This window comes from Rousettus aegyptiacus, unplaced genomic scaffold (assembly GCF_014176215.1).
Source record: "Rousettus aegyptiacus isolate mRouAeg1 unplaced genomic scaffold, mRouAeg1.p scaffold_m13_p_14, whole genome shotgun sequence".
NCBI classification, from domain to species: domain Eukaryota; kingdom Metazoa; phylum Chordata; class Mammalia; order Chiroptera; family Pteropodidae; genus Rousettus; species Rousettus aegyptiacus.
Genome location: NW_023416289.1, coordinates 15412943 through 15437037, shown reverse-complemented (window position 1 = coordinate 15437037; position 24095 = coordinate 15412943). Strand labels below are relative to the sequence as shown.

Below are 24095 nucleotides of genomic sequence, written 5' to 3'. Positions count from 1 at the left end.
GGGCTGTAACAGCTTTTAGTTCTCCATTTTAGCTCTTCATTCTGGTACAGAGTAGGTGCTCAACGAATCTTTCTTAGATGAATAAAAGGATACACCAGGCTCCGTCCCCATGCTAGAAATAAAACTGTTACATCTGAATCCTTGCCCTGAAAGGGCTCACAGCCTGAGAGAAGCAAACTGAAATATTTATACTATACTCTCATTATAATATGTCCATCCTTAGTGTTACAAGGTCTTAGGAAAGGGTACTAAATCCAGCTGAAAGGTGACCTGTGAAGGCCTCCCAGGAAGTGATCCTGAAGCCTGATTGATCAGGGGAGCCCCAAGGGGAGCAGGGCACACACACCAAGACTCTGAGGGATTGTCGAGAGAGGCGGAGTATAATAAAATAGTTGGGAAAGTTATAATACCCTCTAATTCTGAGGCTCAAACCAAACTAATTATATTGTAGTAAATATTAATAATGGAAATTGAATAGCAGAGGCATCAGTACAGCATGCACATCAAGTGTGAGCACTCAGATGTGGCTTGTTCTAGAAATTAGGCTGATCTAAAAATACTCTAGCGAAGGTGCTCTCTTTTTCTGGAGGCTGTGATTAGGGCAGCAGGGGGCTTGGCCTGGGAAGTTTCCTGTCAGTCAAGGTTTTCTCAGTCCCCAGGGGCCAGGAGTCTCCTCCGGGGAGCAGATGCCTCTCCAGCAGAGCCTCTGAGTCCTGAACTCCGCTCCTGTCTTCTATGATCCAAAACTGCAATTGTCAGTAAACTCTGTTTTCACTTGTAAGTGTACTTAACGCTGGGAGAGACTTGCCAAAGTGTCTATCAAGTGTCATTATTGAGTGAGATCCAAGTTTATCTTTTGTATTATGGTGAGGCCAAATGGTGTAACCAACAACCCCAGAACCTCTGTGGCTTATTGTACTATAAGTGTTTCTCTTGCTCACATAAAGTAGAATTGGGTGTTCAATGGGTAGCCTTCTAGTCCTATGACTCTGAGACCCAGACTTCTTGAGTCTGTGGTTCTGGAAAAGAGCCTCTCAGGTTGCACAGGAGGTTGTACTGGGGAGGTTTGTCCTTGCTGCTCACATGCCACTGGACCGTGACTCAGCTCCAAGTGCCACTGAAATGCAAGGAAGCCTGAGAAACATGGTCCCACTGTGTCCCCTGCAGGAAAGGAAGCAGGATGTTGTGAGGACCTAGAGTTCTCTGCCATGCTTTTTCAGGGCATATTTTTGAAAGGATGGGGTTGTGAGAAGATAACCAAAGAAGGCATTCTCTATCTGGTTAATGGAATGCAGTCTGCCCTTACCTTTATTGATGAGACCATCTTTTCTGCTTTTCACCTGACAATGAGGAGCTGGGTCTGTTGGACCCAGTGACCTTAATTTGACTGACAAATGTGTTAATATTAGGACTTACTGGAGAATGTGTCTTCAAATCACCTTTCTCATTTTAGGAAATATAAGGTCCAAAAATTAGTGATGTTCAAGAAATGGACTTTCTTCTGGGCAAAGAAGTGACTTTAGTTCTTGGAAAATTTTCAGAGAAACTGTGTGTGTGTGTGTGTGTGTGTGTACAAAAGACCTTGGAAGAGATGATGTCAAGATATAGCAAGTGAGAATGTATCCCAGTATCCATGTTCTATAAAAGCTCTATAGTGGTCATAGGAGCTAGAAGTATTCTCTCTTTATTAAGAACAGAGTTGAGTCTCTGAGGTCAGCAACCATATCAGGTTGTTATTATAATCATCTCCATTTTGAAGGTGAGTAAACCAAAATGAGAGGCATTAAGAATTCCACCCCCCGCTCCAAAAAAACAACAACAACAACAACAACAAAAGATTATGAAGCTACTAAGTGACAGAGGTAGGATTGGAGCCTTCAAAATCCAGTACGAGAGTCCATGGTTAACAGAGGCTTGCCCAAGCCTCCTGGAGGTATTTTCCCATTGCAGGAAAAATACTGCTTTCTAAAATACATCCAACTCATGTGTAACCATTGTATACTACTGCCTGAAAATTCAAAATGAAGTGGAATAAATAAAAATTCTTAGTGCCTCTACTCAACTACAACCACAGTTAAAATTTTAGAAAAATGAGAACAAATAATATTAACTATGTCATACCCCAAGTCCCACCATTACAAATCTTCCTTACTAAATTATTAATTATGTCCAGTCATTCTTTATGCTTTTGAATCACCCTCAATATCTTCTCCTTTGACCTTGGACTTGTATAAGCCAAATAAACCTCAGGGTCAGTCCAGACTGTACTTTTACTGAGAAGTCTGTTTTCCAATGCAGAATAGCAATCCTGACAACTACGAACTCAGGGCTGCTGCTGCTCCTCATAGATCCATTTCAGAAAAGGTGGTGTGGCCAGTAACAGTGTCCTACTGAAGTTGCAGTTCTCTGAAAGGGATCAAAGTCACAGCACCTAGACACTCTGAGTGTACTGTTTTCTGACATGTGTGCATAGTCTCTAAGTATTGTGACATCTTTCTATATGACTAAGGAATAATAGAAAGAATTGAAGATAATTTAAATAGAGTTCAATAAGCATACTCATTAATTCCGCCAAAATTAATTGGTGTGTTCTTTACACAAAGTGCCGCGGCAGATACGAAGGATACAACACACATAAAGTTGTGTGGTATGGTGCATCCTCTACGTGGGGTCGGGAAAAGAGAGATGGGAGCTCAGTCCTCACTCATCAACGTTATATGTCTTCCCCTTAAGTAGAGGCGGTGGAAGGGACACCTTCATATCGCTACGTTGCTGAGCAGGAAACTGAGGTCATAAAGCATTTTGTGACTTACTGAGGGTGAAGCGCAGGTGGAAAGGTAGTTCGTCCAAAACTCAGACCTGTTTCTGTGGTGTGTACTGTAGACAAGGGCATGGGCAGGAGTTGCAATTGGTCATTCAGACACCTTTTACCTAAAACACCCAAAGACCCGTCCTGCCCCGTGTTCTTTCGTCACCACTGGCTTGGAGGACCACGATGACAGTCACCTGGCAGGCTGTTCTGCATCTGGGAGTGTGCATTACAGTGCCTACCACAGTGCTGAGCACTGGACAAGAGCTTGGCGTGTATCATATGTTGTGGCACTTGTCGCTTTTGAGATGATGATCACATGATCACCAAATTAACTATTTAAATATACACTGCCCCCCCCCCACTCAAAAAAAAAATCAGGACTATGTTTATTTTGGTTCCTGAGGCATTTCCATAAATTATTGAAGAAAAAGTACCAATTTACTAGCAAAATAAAATTTAAATCTTGGCACAAATCTGCTATAACCTCAACATATTTTAAAAGGTGCCTTTGTCCATTGTCTGACTCCTAACAATTATTGCCCTTAAGTCTCGGGCTGATGTTTTTTAACAAGGAATTGATTTGAATCAGGTAGGAGTAGGCAGCATGGCACACAAGATAAGCATAAAAGGAGCTTTCTTCTTGGCCCCATCGCATGTGTATAAATTACCTTCAGCAGGGAGAGTTTTATTATTAATCATTTGTGCCAATAAATGTCTCATTAAATCTAACTTTCACTTATGGAGTATGCAATTGTCATTATATAAATATTATTTAATTACATAATGGCTCCACTATTAAGAAATCCGTATTTAACAGATATTCAAACCATATTCATAAAATGCCCTATCTTAGGGACTATTTGAGATTTCCATAATCTTTTGATTAAAGATCGTAGTACTTTGCTGATTGTATTTGAGTAAGCCATGTTGTCTTTATAATAAGGTGTGTTGATATTAAAAAATGATTAACCCATTTTCAAGGGAATTCTTCATATTCACCCACCTTTCATCTCCATATTATGAATTATATATTATTCTTTCACTTCCATATTCTTAATACTTTTTCTCTCTCTTTGTAGGCAATTATACAGTGACCCATCCATATAGCTCATGAGATTTCTCAATTTTTTATGAATGTCTGTAAATATGGAGGAAATGAGCACAAAAGTTATAACCAGTTAGACTCTATTAATTTAATTTTGGGGGGGATAAAGTCATCACACTGCACTGTTTGAATTTAAGAGGAAATTATTTTAGAATAGTGTGGGGAGTGATGGATGTTTAAATCTAGAAAGTTCCTTTAGCCTAGTATGCAGCCAAGTTCCATGTACGTTGAGGATTTGAGATGGGTAACTTGAGCGCTGCATTGATTTGTTTTCTGAGAGATGGCAGGAGGCTCAGAGTTCAGGACATGACGCGTGGGTGTTGGCTGCCAGCTGCCAAGAAGAGGGTGAGCACGGACGGAATTGGGCTGGGTCAGGTTTACAGAACAATCTTTGGAGGGTGTCAGTGTCCAGCAAAGTATGGTGGATTCAAATTCGGTCTCAGCCCAATGCTAACATCCAAAGTAACACAACATCGGGTTCTTGAGGGAGCAGCTGCACTTGAGATGTGGTTAGTGCTGCGCTTGAAGCTTGCACCAGAAGGGAGGCAGGAGCGAGAGCATGCAGTGGTCCCAGAAAACATGTCAGAGAGTGACCCATAATAAAGCACAAGCTCCATGAGGACAAGTCCTACCCCTTTCTCATTCGTGGTTGTATCGATGGCACCCAGCACAGAGCCCAGCACACTAGAAGCATTTGCCAAATTGTGGGCGGAGGGAGAATGCAGCTGGTGCCATTGCACAGATCATCAGATTTATGTGCTTGGGTTTGGTACATGGTTGGAGACCTGAGGCAGATCCCTCCCCCCCACCCAAAAAAAAAGCCAGCTGTGTGGACTAGTCTTGGAATAAAGAAAACATCCCCAGCCTGGGAAGGTGTATGATGTTCAGGGCTAGTTCAAGGAGCAGAGGGTACTGATCTTAGGTGGGATGTTAGCCTATTTTCTCATTTATTCATTCAATAGAGATTTATTAGGCACTGGTTTTGTTCCAAACATCATGTAAAGTATTGAGACAGAGATAAAATGTCATGATGCCTGGCTCGGAAGAACTTCTGCCCAAGATGGGAGAAGGGCATTCGAACACCATTATGCGATGGGCCAGCACAGGCCTTAAGGGTGGTGTGTGCAGAGGCTCAGCATAACTGCCTTCAGGACAGTGGTCTGGATGCCAGGCCTTTGAGGAAGAGTTCAGGTAACCCAGATCCTCCTCAGCAGCGGGGCTTGAACATTCTAGAAACTTCCCATTATACTTAAGGTTGTAGATTATAGCATTTCACTAAGCACTTAGATTGGGTCAGATACTATGTAAAAGGCTTTCGAAATATTAATTCATTTAATCCTCACAATAATGAAGAATAGGTACTAACATTTCCATTGTATGGAAGAGGAAGCAAATATTCAGAGGTTAAGTCATTCGCCCAAGATCCTTCAGAGAGTATTTGGGGATTCTTGAATTTGAACTCAGAAAATGTCACTCCAAAATCTGTAATCTTACACCCTGCACTGTGGTGTGTACAGTGATGATATCAGAAAAGGGATGGATAAGTGTAAGGTGAAGTTTGTGGAGGTGTCTGGGAGTGTCTAATGGGACAAGTGGACTTCAGTTAAGTCCACATGTACAAGAGAAAAGCCAGTTCCATTTTAGAATGGAGCTCCAGTGAAAGTGTGAGTGTGGAAATCCACTTATTCATCCAGGAGATATGTATTTAGCATTTACAAAGCATGCCGGGGCATGAGCTAGGTGCTGGGGGTGCCGTGGTAAGCAAGGGAGGTGAGGCCTCCTCTACTTGGAACACCCAAGCTAAATGAGGGAGCCAGGAAAGTCAATAGGCGGTTCCAACAGCATCCGGCAGGTCAAGTTCAGCCTCCTGTGAGTACACAGAAGAGGGGCTCCTGACCTGTGGGAGGAGGCTGGAGGAAGTGCAACATGGAAGGAACGGCATTGAAAGAGTCTAAAGTGAGAGCTGGGGAGAAAGCTGAGAAAGTTAGCAGGGGGAATGGAGGCAAGAGTTAAGTTGCAACATAAAAAATCCTCAGAGGCAGCAGTTGGAAAGGATCTTGGGTTCAGAGGGACTTAGCTACTCCGTGGCCAGTGCTCCTGGTGCTCAGAAAGGAACCAGGAAGACCCCACCAAGGGCAGAGTCTTAGTATCTCTGTAGATGATACTATCAATCACATTCGTTTTCTCAAACCCAACCCAACTTTCCCCCTCTATCAGCAATCTGGTCGGTTTAATTAAATTATAAGATGTCTCCACACTCATGTGCTTTGTGAAGCGCTTATGAAAGGGCCCTTTATAAATCTCTATAATAATGAATTATGAACAACAGAAAAAAAAGGCTGCCGCATCCCCCCTCCTGCCCCTCTGAGGGCAAAGCTGAGCCTGATTCACGTATTCCGCTTCATCCGGTCCATTTCCCTTCGAAGACAAGGGAACATCATAACCTTGAGCTCTCTGGTAGAAATAAAAGATTGATGCACGCTTTACTGTGTAAGATCTGGGGTCTTTTCATCCAGACATGAAGACAATTGAATATTATAAAAGCGTGCAACACACTTGAAGAAAACTTTCTTTATTCAAACACTAAGAACCTTCACCTTGCGAGAAAACTCTTCATGTGAAAATAAATAAATTAATACGTGCCTTCACGAGAAATAGATGTCATTGGCAGTTTCAAATCTGGAAGCTGGAAAGTCCAACTGCCTCATTTTAAAAGTGCAGAAACTGATGCTCCAGGAGGGGACATGATTCGTTGAAGATCACCAAACATAAACGGGCAAATTCAGACCCAGAGGTCTGACTCCACAGACCCCATTTGCAAATACAACATTATGTTATCTCTGAACTTCCAGGCCATGGTAAGAAGTCTGCCATTCGTCCCGAGATGCTGCAGAACACACAGAAAAGAAGGACCTCCAGAGCCGTCACTGGCTGAGCCCACCACCTCAGCAAGGGGGTCAGAGGTTGGCTGAGAACACCTCTGACGTGAGCCTGTCCAGAGACCGCCTTCTGGGACTTAATGCCTAGTTGTCATGCTTACTAGAAATGAGCAGTCGTGTGTCTGATTAAAATGGCCTGAGAAGATGATAAGGCTGCTAGCCTCCTGGGGGCAATGTCAGTCACAGCACCCAGTGCAAGCCAGCCCCACCTGGCCCACTGGCATGTGGCACCCAGGCCTTGTGCTGTGCACGAGTCCACCAAGAAAGAAGGCAGGGGAGAGTGGGCCCAGGATTCTACCCCAGAAACAAATCAATGGCATGATTCAGGAGAAGACATATGCATAATTATATTATAAGTGATAATTGTTAAAACTTTTAAAGAACAAATAATCCACAAACAAGCAAAATCCTAACATAACTTCCAAGTGTGTAGAACAGATCATCCCAGGTATGGCTATGGAATGTGTTCTTGTCTTCTCGGGATAAACAACTGTCATCAGCAATATATTAATATTAACAATTATATAATTATTATAATCACCTGCCATTTTTTTAGTGTCAAGCACTCTGCTAATTTATAATTCACGAATCTTCACAGCAATACTTTGAGATGGGTGTTTTTATCCTCCTTTTACAAATAAATAAAATGTGGCTTAGTTGCTAGGCCCAAATCATCCAACTACTACATACAGGAGTAGGGGGTTCAGAGTTGGTTAAATTAGGGGCTCACTGACACCCTCAATCACCTAAAATTTTCCTCCCTTTCTGCCCTACCATCCCCAGTGGGTCAGCCCGTCCCAAAGTGGCTGCTAAATCCCAGCCATTCGAAGAAGAAAGTAGGGTCCTGAAGCAGAAAGAGGCTTTTCCTCCCTCTCTGGGTCTCTTCTTAAGAATAAGAAGGCTTTTCAGTACATCTGCCATCGTAGCTCATTGGCCAAAAGTGGATCTCAAACAAATTACCCCAGTGGGGATATATTTAAAAGCTCCCAGATGATTCTCGTGCAGTCTGGATAGACACTCACCAGTCAAGACTAATTTAGATTCACTTACTGGGTCTCAGAGGAGTACAGACTCCCCTGAGACACAAGGGGCCAGACACTGACCAACTTCGGTCATGTTGGCAAGGAAGAAGGGGGTGGGTACCAGTCAGCAAGCCCCCCATCTCCCACAGTCGGCATGGGCAGGGGCAGTCAGGCCGAAGTGAGGATTCTACATGTCTGCCCTGCTCTTTGAGAAGGTCCCGTTTCCATCACCCACCTCCAGGGTTCTGGGCTCTGTGCTCTCAAGGGGACGATTACAGGTGCTCTTACAGATCATAGGAAATTCTGTCGTTACTGTAGGAAAATCTGCTGGTGCTGGGGAATGACGGCTTTTCTATTAAAGAAGAATCCACTGGGCACAAAGAAGCCTAGAGTCACCAGTTGGGTCCGCTTCCAAACCCTTTCCAGGACTTTCATCTAAGGCAAGTGTAAAAGATACATGCAGATCCTCTTAGGGATCAACATTTAGCCAGTGTTTTCTCTTATTTCCTTCCTTCCTTTCTTCCTGCTTTTCCTCCCTTCTTCCCTCTCTCCTCTTTCACCCTCTCTCCTTTTCTTTCTCTTTATAATGGTGATTTTTATCTCAGTGAACTAAGTTGGGTTGGGTCCTGTGCTGCGTACTCACGTTGTAGCCTCTTCTCCATCAGGGTGACAACTCACATGTCACATGTTTAATATCTATTATGTTTAACAATATCTGTTATTCTGATCAGGCTCTTACTTCCACAGAAGTGGGCACTACTGCCTTTCTCATTTTCCTCAGCTTTTCTAGAGGTTAACACGATGCCTGGCCCGTACAAATGACTCAGTGTCCAGTTAGGGTTGGACTGTTGGGTCTTCCGTATCACAGCCTTGATGGGAGAGGCTGTGATACGGAAGACCCAACAGTCCAACCCTCAACCCTCCTGGGCTGAGGAAGTGAAACACACAGCACTCCAGTGACGGGTGAATCTTGTGAAAACAGGCTCCTGTAAGGTTCAGGTGGCATGTCCTCTGTGAAGAGGACTTTATTGTGGGCTTCTGTCGAAGGGAGGGGGGAGGGATGCAGCAGGTTGCTTCGAGCCCTGTCTACACCTGTCTGGAAAAATAGTTCCCAGACATGCATCAGAATCACCTGGAAGGTGTGTTAAGCCACAAATCGTGACCCCCTACCCATTTGCGATTCAACGTGTGAGAATTTGCATTTGTAACAGGTTCCCAGGTGATGCTGACGCTGCTGATCAGGCACTTGGAGAACCGCTGCTCCATCACGGCCTCCTGGAGGAGTTCGTTCTGTATCTCAGGAATTCATAAACACTCCTTAGGATTGCTGGGAAGGACGACGTCAGCCAGCTGACATCCCTCTTTGGAAGCAGGTAGACACCCTTTGCCAGATCTCTGGTTAGACATCAAGCCTAGGGGCAGAACGTGACCCACGAGGCTTGGGGAATGTCCTAGAGCAGTGGCCCCTTCTCCGTGAGTTCAGGGCTGCAATTTACCCGGATGGAGGCCCACAGGGGACAGCACGGGAGACGGTCACTTCTGGCTCCAGGACTTTCACTGTAAGTCCATTCCGCAGCTACTGGGCACAGAGTCTTTATCAGTCACAGAATTACAACAGAGGTTCAGCTCCCCACGCGTCACCCCGGACCTGCCCAGCACGGCGCCTCTTTCTGTGTCCTGGCTTGTCCATGTCTGCATTTGAGTTCTCTCTGGCTTGATCGGGGTTCCCCTCTGTGCATGGTAATAGGGTATGCATTTGAAAAATAAATTTGGCAGGAATAATTATACTCTACTTGATTTCTGAGCTAAAAATAGGTTCTCTGCATTGTGGAGAAAGTGAGAAGCCAAAAAAGTCCAGGGCAAAAATATCAACTCCCTCTCCGGCAGCAGCAACACCTGGAATCACTGCTTAATGATTCCAGAAGCATTGGCATGCGATTTAGAGGTTTCGGGAACAAAGTGAGGGAACTTCACGTGTGGTTTTGGCAGCTGCCAATCACACCAGCATCCAGCCCAGAAGCCGGGGTGCACACAGTCTGTCGCTGATGAGCAATGTGACCTTGGACATGTTCTCTCTCCTCTCTGGGCCCCAGATTCCTCATTAGTAAGTTGGGGGGAAAACTATACTTAGTTTTCGTGGTCCATGCGACAACTCACTAAAAAAGTATTTGCGATGAGCCCTTTCTTCAGAGAAAAGGAGCCACTTGGAGCTGAGGACCCCTTGGAGGAGGAGAGCCAGGAGCTCTGCTGTAAAGAATGGACGAGAGGCAGGGATGCAGAAAGGAGCAAGTAAAGTTTGTGCCCCTAACTAAGCAGGAGGCTGGGGGAAATGTGGCATGCTCACAGCTGGGAGAGGTTTGGGGGAGACGTGAAATGCAGCTCGGGATCTGATGTAGACAGTTTTCTCTGGTTGGTGGAGTGTCACCGGAAGCTTTTCAACAAGGAGGGACATCGGACTTGTATTTTAGAAAATGTGGGGCTGATAGGAATAGTTTGGAAGCAGAGAACACGAGGAGGAAGGTTTGGCCAAAAAAAAAAAAGAAGAAAGAAAGGTCAAATAGTGCAGAGGCAGTGGGTTGGAATGTAAGGACATGAAAGATTTTCTTTCTAAGGCTTAAAAAATATAAAACAGGCCTATTACCGATTAGAAAAAGCTTGAAATTGGCATATGCAGAGGAAGGCTGCTTTCCAGCGGAAGCCTCCTTCTCAAGCCACACCTGCCCCTGGCAAACCCCAGGGCTTTAAATCACACGGGGCCCCCTCTCGGCCTCGTCCCCACTGCCCTCCTTGTCCCCCTTGTCGTGCCCGAGTGTTTTGGCCTATTGTCTTTTTCCAGGGCTGAGCTCCCAGGTTCATGCTGCCGGCCGCAGCCAAGGAAAAAGGACTGCCAAGTGGGAGGGAACCGCAGAGTTTTTTGTTTTCTTCTGCGGGAGAAAGCAGGGTTATTTTTGGCCCCTTTCAGTACAAATCAGATTTTTTTTTTTTTTTCCCTTTCGCAAAGCCCTGTGTCTAAGAGGCTTCAGGCAGGAGAGAAATCAGAGCTCTCGTTCTGAATACCTTTGCATTTTTGCCGGGTGTCGGTTTTGTTTGCCTTCCTCGGCCTGCCTGGCTGTCTGTCTCCCGTGTCTCCCCGGACTGTTGACTCTTCCCAAACGCTGCTCCCCAGCCAGAGAAAGTGAAACCCCGCTCCAGGATGGGGCTCTTTGGCCCAAGAGGAAGCAAGGACAAAAAAGAAACATCCCCCAGCCTGGAGCTAGCTGCGTGCCCAGTGTCTCCACAGCCCCACTGTCAGTCTCTGGGAGTCACCCAGCTTGTGGGGTGCGGTCGGAGTGAAAGCCAGACTCTCCAACCCTGGGGCCATCACCCCCTCTGCAATGTCGCCTCTGCCTCCTTTGTGGGTTGTAAAGTTTGCCGGTGTCCCCTGTTGGAACCAGGAGTCGTGAGCCCAAACTTCACAGTTAAACTGCTGCGTGGGTTAGAACCCTGACTGAGCAAGTAACTGAACCTCCATAAACATCACTTTTCTTGATTTGTGAAATGGGGATATTAATAGTGGATTGTTGAGTTCCTGCGAGGCTTGGACGAGGTGATTCAATGGAAAACTTTGGGAACTGCGTGGGATATGTTCAGTGAGTGAGAGTGTGTGCTGTGTGCACATGTGAAAACCAGAAGATTTTCAACTGATGGTCATCTAATTTTGTTAAAACCCTGCTCATGGTGTTTGACAAAAGTTGCAAATTAGTTTCAGTCCTTTGCTTAGAAGATTCTGTCATTTTTCTTCTTTTCCAATGGAATTGTCACTTCAGGCAGTTCAGGTTCCGATAACCTGTACGAATGGGACAAATGGCAATTGAAAGGATCTTCCAGTTGAAGTCCACATATCATTTGGCCTAGTTTGAGCCAGAGTCATTTGCAGATACTACTTGCAACTATTTTCCCTTCAATAAAACATAATACAGGCGTGCGTACGCACAAACACGCATGTAAACACACCATCCTGGATGGCACTTTCTCACGCCTCGTTCTTCCTCATTTTGAGAATAAATTCCTCTGCTTGCTGTAGGGGAGGCCTTTCAAAAGTTCCACCTCCTGCTAACACTACATGACAACTGAGGTAATAATGACAAATAAACACCACTGAATGAGCACCCGCTCTGTTTTGGGAGCTTCGCGTACGTTCTCTCTAATCTTTACATCAACCCTGAAATTTACACCCATTTTTTAGTCGAGAAAAACAGGGCACAAGGAGTAAGGGATCAAAGGCCCTCGGCCAAAATGATCAAAACAAGGCTGTGAATGGAAGGCATGCCTTTCTGGTTTCAAATGCCGTGGGTTTTCTGCTTTTTAATCGTTATATCAAGATGCTTCTCCTCTAGGACAAGAGAGATACTTGCCTTGTTTTCTCTTGTGTCTCTGTCACTAGAACATGTTTATTCAATTTTTGCAAATATTTTTTGGGTGCCTACATAAACAAGCACGCGCGCGCACACACCACACACAGAGTGATTGTCTTATTTTTATACAAAAGCTGCGGCTCCCCACCCAGGCTCAGTGGCCATGGGTAGGAGCAGCAGCAGGCACATTGGCAGGCAGCTGCCAATCACAGTGGGACCCAGCCGAAAAGCTGGGGGTGCATCAAGCCTATCATGTATGAGCAACGTGACCTTGCACATGTCATCTCTGCTCTCTGGGCCCCAGGTTTCTCATCAGTAAGTCAGGGAAGATCTCAAAGAGGATGGTGGGGGCAGCTTTCTGGTACCACAGAGACATTCCAGCCCTGCCTGGCTTTCCTCGTGGCAGAGAGACCACTGAGCATCCTGGAACTCATCTCCATCTTTGAATTTTAACCAGTTCATTGCTACTGACGTAAACGAATCTCTAGCACCCTACATCAAATATTCTAAATTTTCCAGGTCTGCAGAATCGCATGCATGAAGCGCCCGCTTTTCTCACCGGCTCTCACGCTCGCCACGTTAATCCCATGAGCGTTCACTGCACCGTGTCAGAAGCGGCACGTGGGTCCGATGCCCCGTGCCTGCTGATGGCTTCTCAGCCTGACTAATGGTGATCACGTGAAAGCATTTGACACCAACCCCGGGGAAACCCTTTCAGGTCAGATCAGGCTTCCCGAGGGCGTAGAGACTGTACGGAGGCAGATAACACTGGGGAGAGAGAGAGTGTGTGTGAGTGCGTGTGTGTGGAGGGGCATTGCTATGAACTTGTCAATTAAATGAAGGACTTTCTCCCAGGGTAGTGTTTCCCAGAGTTTTCTCAGAAGAAAATTTTTTCTGTGTTCTGGTGATACATTAGACTGGAAAGAGAGGAGAGGGGAGGAAGAGAGCATTTCTTAGTCAAATAGTTTTGGGGAACCTTGGAATAAACAAAGTTAGGAATTTTTTTTTTTTTTTTTTTTTTTTACTTACAGAATTTCTCAGCATCTTCAAGAGGCCAACGTGCATTATGACTTCACAGAAGATAAATATGGTATCTTCTAATTAACATGCTCTTCTGACAACAAAATGTTTTTCCCACCTACAGATGCTCCAGGAAGCTGCATTCTTGCTACTCTTTGGGAAGGACTTCCGCAGCAGAGGGACCGGAGCCTGGGCCTTTAAAACGCAAAGGATTTTGCACAGATGGAAGCAATTTCCAGTGATTCAAGGCAGGTCAGCATAAAAGGCCTCGGTCTGGGCCTGTTCTCGCCTCCGACAGCAGCTCCACCTGCGGGTTCCACGGGAAGCCCCCGGCCTCGCGTGCCCTGCGCAGGTAAGTGCTGTCCTCAGGGCGGGCGTTCCTGGCTTTGCAGGGTGGAGAAGGGACTCACGATAGAACAGAGGACCCAGCTCACCTTCTTTTCGTGGTCTTTGCTTCTTGCACTTCGATGAACTACAGGCATCAAGCTCTGAGAAAGACTTAGAAAGGGGGTTTTCAAGTGTGTCGGTAGAGGTGTTGCTTTGGGGGGCGTGTTCAAACTCGGGTCCCTAGGCCCCGCCTGAAGCAGTTGTACCCCAAAGGATCACAGTTTGAGAGACACTGCGTGGGCTGAGATGGCACGTAGCCGTTGTCAGGGGAGGGTGTACGCTGAGTTGACATTGGCAGCTGACGCAGGCCTGACCAGGATTTGGTGGTTTAGGTAATTTCCCCAGGTGGAGCAGTTGGTCATGAATTCTTACAGGCTTCCCTGTATTTGTGATTATTCTTAGTCTCTTAATGCACAGGCTAATTTTTAACTTCAAGCAACCAACTAATGTTGATTTTTGTAGGTGAGACCAAACGGATTTAGGGGGCCCTGGCGCTGGTGGGGTTCTGAGTCCTGTGTGAGGATGGCGCCCTGCCCCCACCCAGCAGGCTGTCTGTTAGAGGGGGGCTCTCACCCAACACGCCTCTGAGGCAGAGCGGTTGGCTCAGGGTTGAGCAGATACAGGGACTGAGATAAGAGGGGAGGATAGGAATTTCAGAAATGCCATGGCCTCACTTTCTAGAAGCTCCCCAAAAAAATCAAACCCTGGCCTCACACTATCTTCGCACTCAGTGTGGTTGGAGACTCAGGGAGCCTCACTGAGATACAGCCTTGGCCTCTCCCTGACTGTCTTAAGGTGACGGAGGTCTCGCAGAAAGCATTTGGGACCTTTATTCTAGGCTTCAGGGAAGAGCGGTCATGATTGGCATTGGTGTGTGACGACCGTGTGGCCGGCGGGCACTCCATCAGGTCTCCGGTCCTCAGATTCAGCTGCGCATCGGGATCCCTGGTGGTTGTTTGTTTCGTAAATACGGGTTCCTGGATCCCACCCGCAGGTTCCAATTTGATCGGGGATGTGGCCTGGGCGGTAGGGTTTGTGATGGGCCTCCCCTCCCCTCCCCAGGTACGTGGGGCGTGCGGCAGAGTTTGAGAGCAGCTGCTGCACTAGCCCGGGGCGGGGCACTGCCGTCAGCTCCGGGCTCTGTGGGAACGGAGGCCCGTTTGCCAGTGGCTCTCCCCAGGCCACAGTCGCAGAAGCACAGGTTTCACGGCCAGTTTTATGTCATACTGTCTCCATAAATGTTGCAAAATTCTACTGGATTCGACGGTGAGGCCGCACAGGCCAGCCGCAGGCTTGAATGGATTGGCGTCTGTAGCCGTAAAACTTGTCCCGGGTCCTCTTCTCCTCTGCCCACGCACGTCAAAGCACAGGGAGCTGGAACCAGCGCCCGGAGCTGAGTGACTCGCGCCACACAGTTATCAGGCCCACCCAGGAATCCAGCGGGCTGACACTGGGCCGAGCTTATTTTTCTTTTCCCTCCAAGTATGATAGCCGGAAGCGAAGACTGCTCAGGAAGTAATGCAGACACACGCGGGCCCCTGGGGAGATGGGGTTCACAGTCCATCGAGAAGCCAGTCAGGCTTGACATATCATCCTTCCCACTGCACTCACTCAGACGCGAGGGTGTTTGCACTCCCACTGGTCTTTAAGGAACAGAGATTTGACTCGGAAAGAAACCAGGAAGGACACTTAGGGCTGAAACCAACAGGGTGTGGTTTGTACCAAATTGTCAAAGGAAAGCGAAGCGGTGAGGCCTGGGGCACAACGCAGAGAACAAAGGACTGGAGATCTCCCTCCCCTTGACCTTGCCTAAGGCTTCTCGCCTTCATGAACCTCAGCTTCCCTATCCTCACATCAGGTTAAAAATCCTGTCCCTTGTCTGTGAAGTAAAGATTACAATTGCCCAGAGTTGTGATAATTAAATGCAACTTCATATACGCATACACAGTATTACATAATACATACGTGGTTACATAATATATAATATATATCATTGCGTGTATAAATAATCATCCTTGCATACATACTTTTTATGTTTGCTGTATGCACAGCACCAGGTTGAGCCAGAGGCTAAACCTTGTATGAACTCCACCAGAAGCCAGTCGGAGTGGTTTACAAATGACAGTACACGCGATGAGTTCTTTGTAGCTGTTAAAAATGAGATCTAGCCATGTATATAAGTAAGAAAACGTTTAAGATAGAGCATTGGGAAGAAAAGCCATGTGCAGGGCCGTGGGAAAGGACAGCCGTTTTCCATAATGAAAAGCATTTACTTATATTTATGTTATAAATACGTACATGTATAAAATGTAAAAAAAAAAAAACAAAAACAAAAAAACAAAAACTGACTCTAGCTGTGCATACAAATGTGCATACTCTTTAGTGGATGTATATATTTCCTAGAGAGAATACATTTCTAGAGACGAGTACATGTAATTGTGGGAAAAGAGAAAAGATTTTCCATTTCTTTATATACTTCCACCTTTTTTCGTACTTATCTAAACTGTGTACATGTTAATAATATGTGCCTGTCTGTTTAACAAACAAGAGGAATTTGAGTTAAAACACAAAAAACAAAAGCCGGATGGACCCCAAGCCTTCAGCTCCTTCCCCTGTGCTCTGGGCCAGCCCAGCAGACGTGGTTGTTTTTCCAGCTGGGAATAATTTCTTCTTCTTGCCCTAAATCCTGAGCCAGCCCAGATCCAGAGGGAGGCTGACAGAGGCCCGGTCTGAGGGAAGACAGCCCCCCATTCTGGGAACAAGTTTTGTTGTTTTAGTGTGTAAGCACAGGGGTGGGCATGTTCGGGGAGTGGCTCGGGGTGCTGAGCAAGTCTGGGGAGGAAGAGAAACTGACAGTGCCTAATAAGGAAACCCACAGGGTATGGCATCCAACTGTAAATGCTTCGACCTAAAACCGGAAATACAATGCAAAGGCAGATGCTGGTAAAAATTCATACACAGAAACTGTAGTCCTCTGGGTGAGCAGATGCTGACTTTGGGGTTGGCCCTCTCCCTCACCTGCCGTAAGGTGTTGACTGGTGACCCCCCCTCCCCCCGCCCCAATTATGTCCATACCCTAACATCCAGAACCCAGGAACACAAACACTTGGGGAAAGGTCTTTGCAGATGTAATTAAGGATTTCAAGAGGAGGGTATCCTGGATTTCCTAGATGAGCCCTAAATTCAATGGCAAGTGTTCTTATAAGACGCTAGAAAGAGACAAAAGAGGAAAAGACGGACATAGAGGAGAAGGTGGCGGGAAATGGGGCAGAGACCGAGCGACGCCCCCACCAGCTAAGGACGCCTGGAGCCACCAGGAGCTGGAGAGGCGAGGGAGGAATCTTCTCCAGGACCTTCAGAGGGAGCTTGGCCCTGCCGACACCTCGATTTCAGACTTCTGGCCTCTAGAACTGTGAGAGAAGAATTTTTTGTCGTGTTAAGCCACCAAGAGTGTGGTAATTTATTGCAGTAGTCCTAGGAAGCTGGCATAGTTGCTGAAGAGACAGGGATTGGAAGCCTTAGATGGACTTCCCAGCAAGCGAGACAGACCCTGACATTCGGGAAGAGGATGGGCAGGCCTCCACACCCCACCCCGGGCACCATGCCAAGTCTCCAAATGCACTCTGTGGGCCCAAATGCTCCCTTCTCTAAAATAGCTTCTGCAGACACTCCCCGTGGGTTTATTCTGGTTTTCTGGATGGAGCTTGTCATGACCTGTTATCTATGGGTTCTGTTTGGTTTTGTAGAGTAACTGACTTCCCCAGGGAAGGTGAGCTCTGGGGCGGGGCAGGGGGTGGGGGGTGGGGCAGGGCTGTCAGACTGGTTGTGCTGAGATCTGGCCTTGGAACGGTGCTCCATGGTGCTCCGTGCTCGGCGTGTAAGGGTGCCGAGACGATATGGTTTTCATGGAAGGGGAGAGGAGAAGGGAGGGGCGCTCCGAGCCAGGTACCCTAGGGGCTCTGAGGGACCCCACTCGGACCCAGTCCCCACCCAGCTCACGGTCTAGGCAGGTGGATACAGCAAATGCTGGGGATGGTGTAATGCGAGGTCAGGAGAGAAGGAAGTGGTAAGAACTTGTAAGAAGGGAGCAGAAAGGTGCAAGAGATGGCCTCGGCCAACAGGGATGGGAGGCTCAGCCAGCCCCAAGGGGGTGTCTGATGAGCTTCCCAGCTGAGACCGGATCCCCCGAATGGAGGAGCGAAGGCCTACTCCCTGCCATGGCCTTTATGAAAGGCAGTGAGGAAAAATGGAGGTGAGGGGGCGGGTATGAGAGGCACCGCAGAGAAGGCCCGGTGGGGCCGGGCTGGTGACGGTGCTCTGTGTGCTGGGGACGAAAGGGCCAGAGGCTGCCCGGGCAAGTGTAGACGGCCTGGGCCACCTGTCCCTGGGCACTGGCTCCTCCAGGCACCTGGTCTGCATGCCTTCCCCTCCTTGAGGGCTTCCCAGGCCTCCGGTGCATCAGCCATTGTGTCTGAGCCTTGTGCAAAGGTTGTGCTAAGAAATGTCTACATGTATATTTTTAATCCTTTTGACACATTCGTATGGTCAGCATGATTATTCCCTTTCTATAGATGAAAACAGTGAGGCTCAGAGCAGGTAACTGGGAGAATCAAGACTTAACCCCAAATTTCCTAATTCCTGGTGACAGGCTGTGCGTTCTCCTTGGCCTGTGAGCCTCCCTTATTGCAAAAAGTGCCGTGCTTTCTAGAGTAATTCACACACAGGACTCTCATTTGACTTGAAAGCAGAATTCGGGAGAGTCTAGGGCAGAGATTTTTTTTTTTTTCCCCACCCATTTTCCAGAAGAGAAATCTGAGGCTCCCAGGAGCGGAGGGTCTCCCCACCGTGAGCGGCATGTCGGGGGCTGCAGACCCGGGCAAGGACACCAGTGTTTCATGCTGAACGGTCCCTGCTTGGGATGCCTCGCAATCAGAATTGTAGCGATACAGAAACACAAGGTCAGGGCGTGGAGATGGGGCAGCAGGAGCTGGGGCGCAGTTTTCACCAGACCCGGCCCCTCCGAGTAGGGCTCTGCCCTGGAGCCCAAACCAGCGGGCAGCAAGGCAGCACATCCATCCCCGAAGGGCCTTCCAGGGGGACCATACCCCCTGGGAGAAGCTGGCTGCATCCATCTTGTAGGACAATATGCTGTTTTCACCAGAGAGCTACAAGGCATAAATATAGATTTCTGAATGTTTTTTTATGAGTTGACATCACGGCCTCTGGACTCCTCTTCACTAAACCATAAAAAGCCAGACAACTCTTTCCAGAAACGGCACATCCACCGGTGTCCCAGACAGAGCCGGGCATCTGCAACCACATGGCAGAAAGGACCCCCCTTAGTTGGGGGAAAAACAAAAAATGGCCAGTTGTCTTGGTGCAACCTTGGGGATGAATGAAGTAGTCACCAGGGGGCCCTCTCCGCCTCTCCCGCTGCGACATCTCTTTCCTTGTGCCCGATAACCAAGTCAGAGCCTGAAATGCAGACCACACCCTGAGTCCAGCCCTCGGCCTCCCGGCCTCCCTCCGCTGCCATCTTCCTTCCCATCTTCCCCATGCTGTCCGGGCTCCTTTCTGCCACAAGGCCTTTGCGGGCGCTCTTACCTCCATCAGACACCCCTGAGCCCCACATCTGAGTCAGACTCCTTAGTTATACGTGTTCCTAGAACTCGGTGCTGTCACTCTGGTGGTGCTGCGGGCATCCCGTGGTCAGAGTCCGTGGTGCTGCTAAGCATCCTACAGTGCACAGAACAGCCCTCCCTCCCCCCAGCCAAGAACTGTCCTGCCCAAAACCGTCAGTAGTACTAAGGTGGGAAACACTGTGAATTCATTTCCTAGAGCTACGAAACAAAGCATCACAAACCGGGTGGCTTAAAACAACAGACATTTTTTTGCAGTTATAGTTGTAGAGACTGGAAGTCCAAGATCAAGGTGTCGGTAGGGTGGGTTCCCTCTGGCGGCTCTGAGGAATAGTCTGCTCCGTGCCTCTCTGCCGAGCTGCTTCTGCTGGTTGCTGGCAAGCCGTGGCGTTCCTGGGTTCATAGCTGCGTCACTCCAGGCAACGCCTCTGTCTTCACAAGACTTTCTTCCCTCTGTGTCCTTGTGTGTTTTCTCTTCGTCTTACAAGGACGCCAGCCACCGGGTTTAGGGCCCACCCCAGTGATCTCACTCAACTACCTATGTCTGCAGAGATCCTAGTTCCACATAACGGTGCACTCACAGGTCTGGGGTTAGAATCCGAACATGGAGACAGTTCAACCCACTATGCCCTGGTCTAATGGAAAGTTCATCAGATTCATACCCCCCACTCCAGCAAAAAAGAAAAAAGGCCGAAGAAACCTGCTCTTCTTTCTCACCCCACCCCCCCCTTTGTCCAGTCACTCAGCCACATGACCGGTCGCCTCCTCTCAGCCTGCCTTCTCCCCACCCCCATCCACTTTGTCAGTCACCTGCACCTTGTCAGGTCTTTACCTGAGGAATCTGCCTTCGCATTTAAAAATCTCTACATTAGGAGCCTCATATTAAGTGGGTTATATGCATTTAATCCGTGTACCAATCCTATTAGCTATGTATTCTTACTGTCTCCATTACAGAGACAGAGGGACAAATGTCCAAATCATGGAGCTGGGAAATGACAGAGCTCAGTCATCTGATTCTAAAGTCTGTGCATGACTCCTGTTCTATAGCGGGGCTTCTCCATCCCGTGATTGGGGGCCCAGTTCTCTCCCTTGTTTCCCTGATGGGAGCTCCTCCTCATGCTCCCAGGATGAGGGAGAGACTTACCTCCATCACAGCCCTGTTCTCTAGGCATCATTTTGTTTGTATTCCTCTTTCCTGTCTAGACCATGAGGGCTTCCAGCGTAGATATAATGTTTATTTCCTTTCTGTGTCCCCAGCCCCAATACCTGCCCTAGGTGGGGCGCACATAGCCAGTCGGTGTTGGCTGAATAAATGATGCACTCACCCCTTCGGCAGGCTACACACATCACCTTTGTACTAGAACCCCCCAGCTACGCTGCAGCAAGCACAGCACAGCACTGTCTCTCTCAGAAACAACCGGAAGGCGCCTCAGATTAAAACAAAAAAGGATTCCATAGTCAAATTAGCCTGCATCCCTCTAGGTAAGCCAACACCAAACCTGTTTCCTTCTGCTGATCTTCTAGAGCCTTAAATATTCTAATGTGCTTTGGGAATTTTGGAAGGTAGGCAGTGTTTTGGATATTGAAGATTCTTTTTTATCAATAAAACCAGCTTTTGGTTTTTGAAAAGGCCAAGGGACACTAATCATTCTACAAACAAAGTTGGAATATGCTGGAATGCACCATGGCCCCTCCAGAATAGACTCTTCCTCGGGGTTCAGAGGGGAGGGATCTCCCCTCCAAAACCAGAGACGCCACTTCCAGTGGGCTGGGCGGGGAGGAGTTCTTCCCTCTGGTCCTCATGCACATTCTCCTGTGGCCCTTTCCATTCTTGTTTTTGGTTGATTTTCCCCACTCTCATCAGAGCCCACATTCCCCGAACTGAAAATGAAGGTGGATGGCCTAAAGCTCCCTGTACCTCATTAACCTCCACATTATCTCAGGGAAATTATGCCAATTATCACACCAGGGCTCAGGATTGAAAAGCCACCTCGTCCGCGCCCGTCGCCCGACGGTGATGGATGCTACCAATTTAAGGAGAGGGAGGGGCAGCTCTCCGGTGGTGAAGGAATCATTTGTTTTGCCAGGAGACGTGTTCTCCGGCAGGCAGAGTGCGGCTTTCTGGCAGGGGAGTCCTCCTAGCATCTTTTTGTAAAGCAGCCTATTTCTCGGGGGGATTTTTAAACATAGCATATATTGGTTAATCTTGTTTTCTTATTGTCTTAATATAGAGAAGTATAGAGACCAAAAACAAAACAAAACGAACAAACATAAAAATTGCCCATAATCCCCCTACCTTGTGGTTTCTGTTGACCTTTAAAACCAATCAAAATGAAAGTATTACAGTATAGGTCAGTCTAGGCAATTCTAGGAATTCAATAAGTAACAAAGTTGAAGTGAGTCCCTCCCCCCACCCCTGCCTTTCGAAGCTCGGTCTTCCAGCAATTTTGTGGCTCCTTCAGCAGCATTGTAACTGGTGGAGCATAAGGGTTTAGTGCAGTGCTTCTCAGGCCTGAGTGGACGTTGGCATCACCTCGGAGATCCGGATTCGGCGGGTCGGATTCGGAGGGGCTCCGCATTTGTAAATTTAACAGCGTCTCAGCGGGTGCGGAATGCCTGCTCTGCGACATTCTAGCTGTGTGCTTTTGAACAAATTACTTAGCCTCTCTTTGCCTTATATTCCTCTTCTGTGAAATGGGGCTAATAATTTGTGAGGATTAAATGAATTAAAATATTTAACAGGATCTATATATTGCTAATGATACAATTTTGTACCATTATGCATGTGCCAGCCTATAAGTATGTATCCAACTACCAGTTATGACTTTTAATGTTAACAAGAGATAATTCTACGTAGACTTTAGTTAGTACTCTGCTTTATTCACAATGATTTTCATATGTTCACATGAAGATATAATTAGTCATTTTGAATTCTGCTTTACATAGAATTGTAGTTTAGATGTGCATTCTGAGGATGCTCTTGTCCTCTGTAAGTGACCACACTGATTGTTTCCAGGCATGAGCTAATATGAGCCATGCAGCAAGGAGCATCCTTGCACATGTCCTGATAAACATTTTGTGAGCATATTCTTAAAACTGGAGTCGCTAGGCCAAAATATATGTACCTTTAGCATTTTTTGGTACTTGGAAAATTAAAATATATAAATACACGTTCTTGGGAAGGCTACATTTGTTTCTAAGCCTAGTCTGCCCAAAGTACTGATATAACCTAAGGGCAAGTAGGTTTTTTTCCATGGACTTTCTTGTCTTCATCTTCACAGTGAGGATGAGAAAGTAGACAGTGTTGACATCCTGAGCTGTATCACTCAGCTAACTCTGAACTGCTTGTTCAGCATGAAGTGAGAAGCTGAGGATCCAGAACTGGTTGAAGCATATCTTCCATGCTCAGGGTGCTCCACTCCAAGAGGGCGAACTCCCTCCCCCCCCCCGCCCCCCGTCCCCCAAGAAAACAGATGCCTTGCTGTCTGGCATGGGAGATGCATTAACAAAGTAATATATACTGATCAAAGATTGCGCGGAAAGTGAGTCAGATGGGGTAAAGGATCAGGAAAAGCTTCAGGAGAACAAGGTAGATGTGTTTTGCAAAGTGAGTGACAGGAGGGAAAGGCACTTTAGAGATTCAAAACAGAATGTACAAGAGTCCAGACACTTTGTAGCAGCAAACAGCCCCTTAATTAAGTTAGGTGCTCAAGGAGTGTTGGTTGAACACAAGCTCAGCCCCCAAGGGGTGTGCAGTTTACAGAGAACTAATGCCTTAGGCTCCCTCCGATACATCTAATGACCCAGAAATCTTTCAGATAGGCCTGCTGCATCCTAAAGTTGAGATTTTAGGTTCATGAATAGCTTAGTGAATTCCGAATTCACACAATCAAGACAAGATCTGCCGCCTTATACCTCTAATCACCAGATTGGAATATGAGTATTGGAATGAACTTCAGATGGATGCTGGCCTTGTGGGTAGTACCTGCACCCTGGGTAGAGGTCCTAGAACTCTGAATGTAGAATGATGATCATCACTTCCTTCTATGAAGATTCCGTTTCCTACCAGATGGCCCTCAATGGCACTGAAAAAGAACTGCCATCGCATATGGACATCCTTTGATCCCCCTGTAGGTTGGGCGGCCTGTAAGCTCACCCCTTAAGTATGAGTTTCACTGGTGATCTCACATGTGTGCTAATGTGCTAATAAGAGTTAGCCAGGGAAAATAAAATGACTGAATTAGGACTTTCTGAGCTTGCCAAGGCTAAGGCCAGCTTGAGCTCCCTTAAGGAAAACTATAGGTGGTGTATTAGGAATAGTGATGTTTCATGAAATGATGGGAAGTTGCATCTGAGCCTTGTTGGGGAAGGACCTGGCAACCAGGGCTGGAAGTCATAAGCAAGTCTGAGATTGACTCTCTCCACTAACTGTCCCTGCTTCTCTTCATGTGCCTGACGCATTGTGTCTCTTCTGTTTTACAGCCTTTCTCCGCTCCCAGTTCTCATGGTGGAATATATAGCCCCACAGATCCTGCCTGCACTTTTTAGAGAACTAGCCAGAAGCTGAGATCACCAGTCCTGCTCCTGGTCCCTGGTTCAGATTCCTAGAAGATGGAATTGGATTCAGCCGGCTTGCGTCTATACCTACTCGAATCACCTGGGTGGTGAGTAGAGTCATAGAACAAATGATGATTATTGGGGGCTCTTGTGTGTCGCATATATAAGATGGGAAGTTTGTGGTATAGGGAGAGATGGATAATTTCAGGAAGAGGGGAAG

General features: G+C 47.2%; 1 long non-coding RNA gene across 1 annotated transcript in view; it reads left to right on the top strand.

Annotated features, from left to right (window-relative positions):
• Positions 1-9095: 9095 nt before the first annotated feature.
• Positions 9096-24095, top strand: part of LOC107519732 — a 68562-nt gene continuing 53562 nt past the window's right edge. Inside the window, exons 1-3 of the long non-coding RNA XR_004954242.1 lie at positions 9096-9251; positions 13417-13644; positions 23801-23982. This is a non-coding gene — a long non-coding RNA (uncharacterized LOC107519732). The remainder of the gene's footprint in view (positions 9252-13416; positions 13645-23800; positions 23983-24095) is intronic.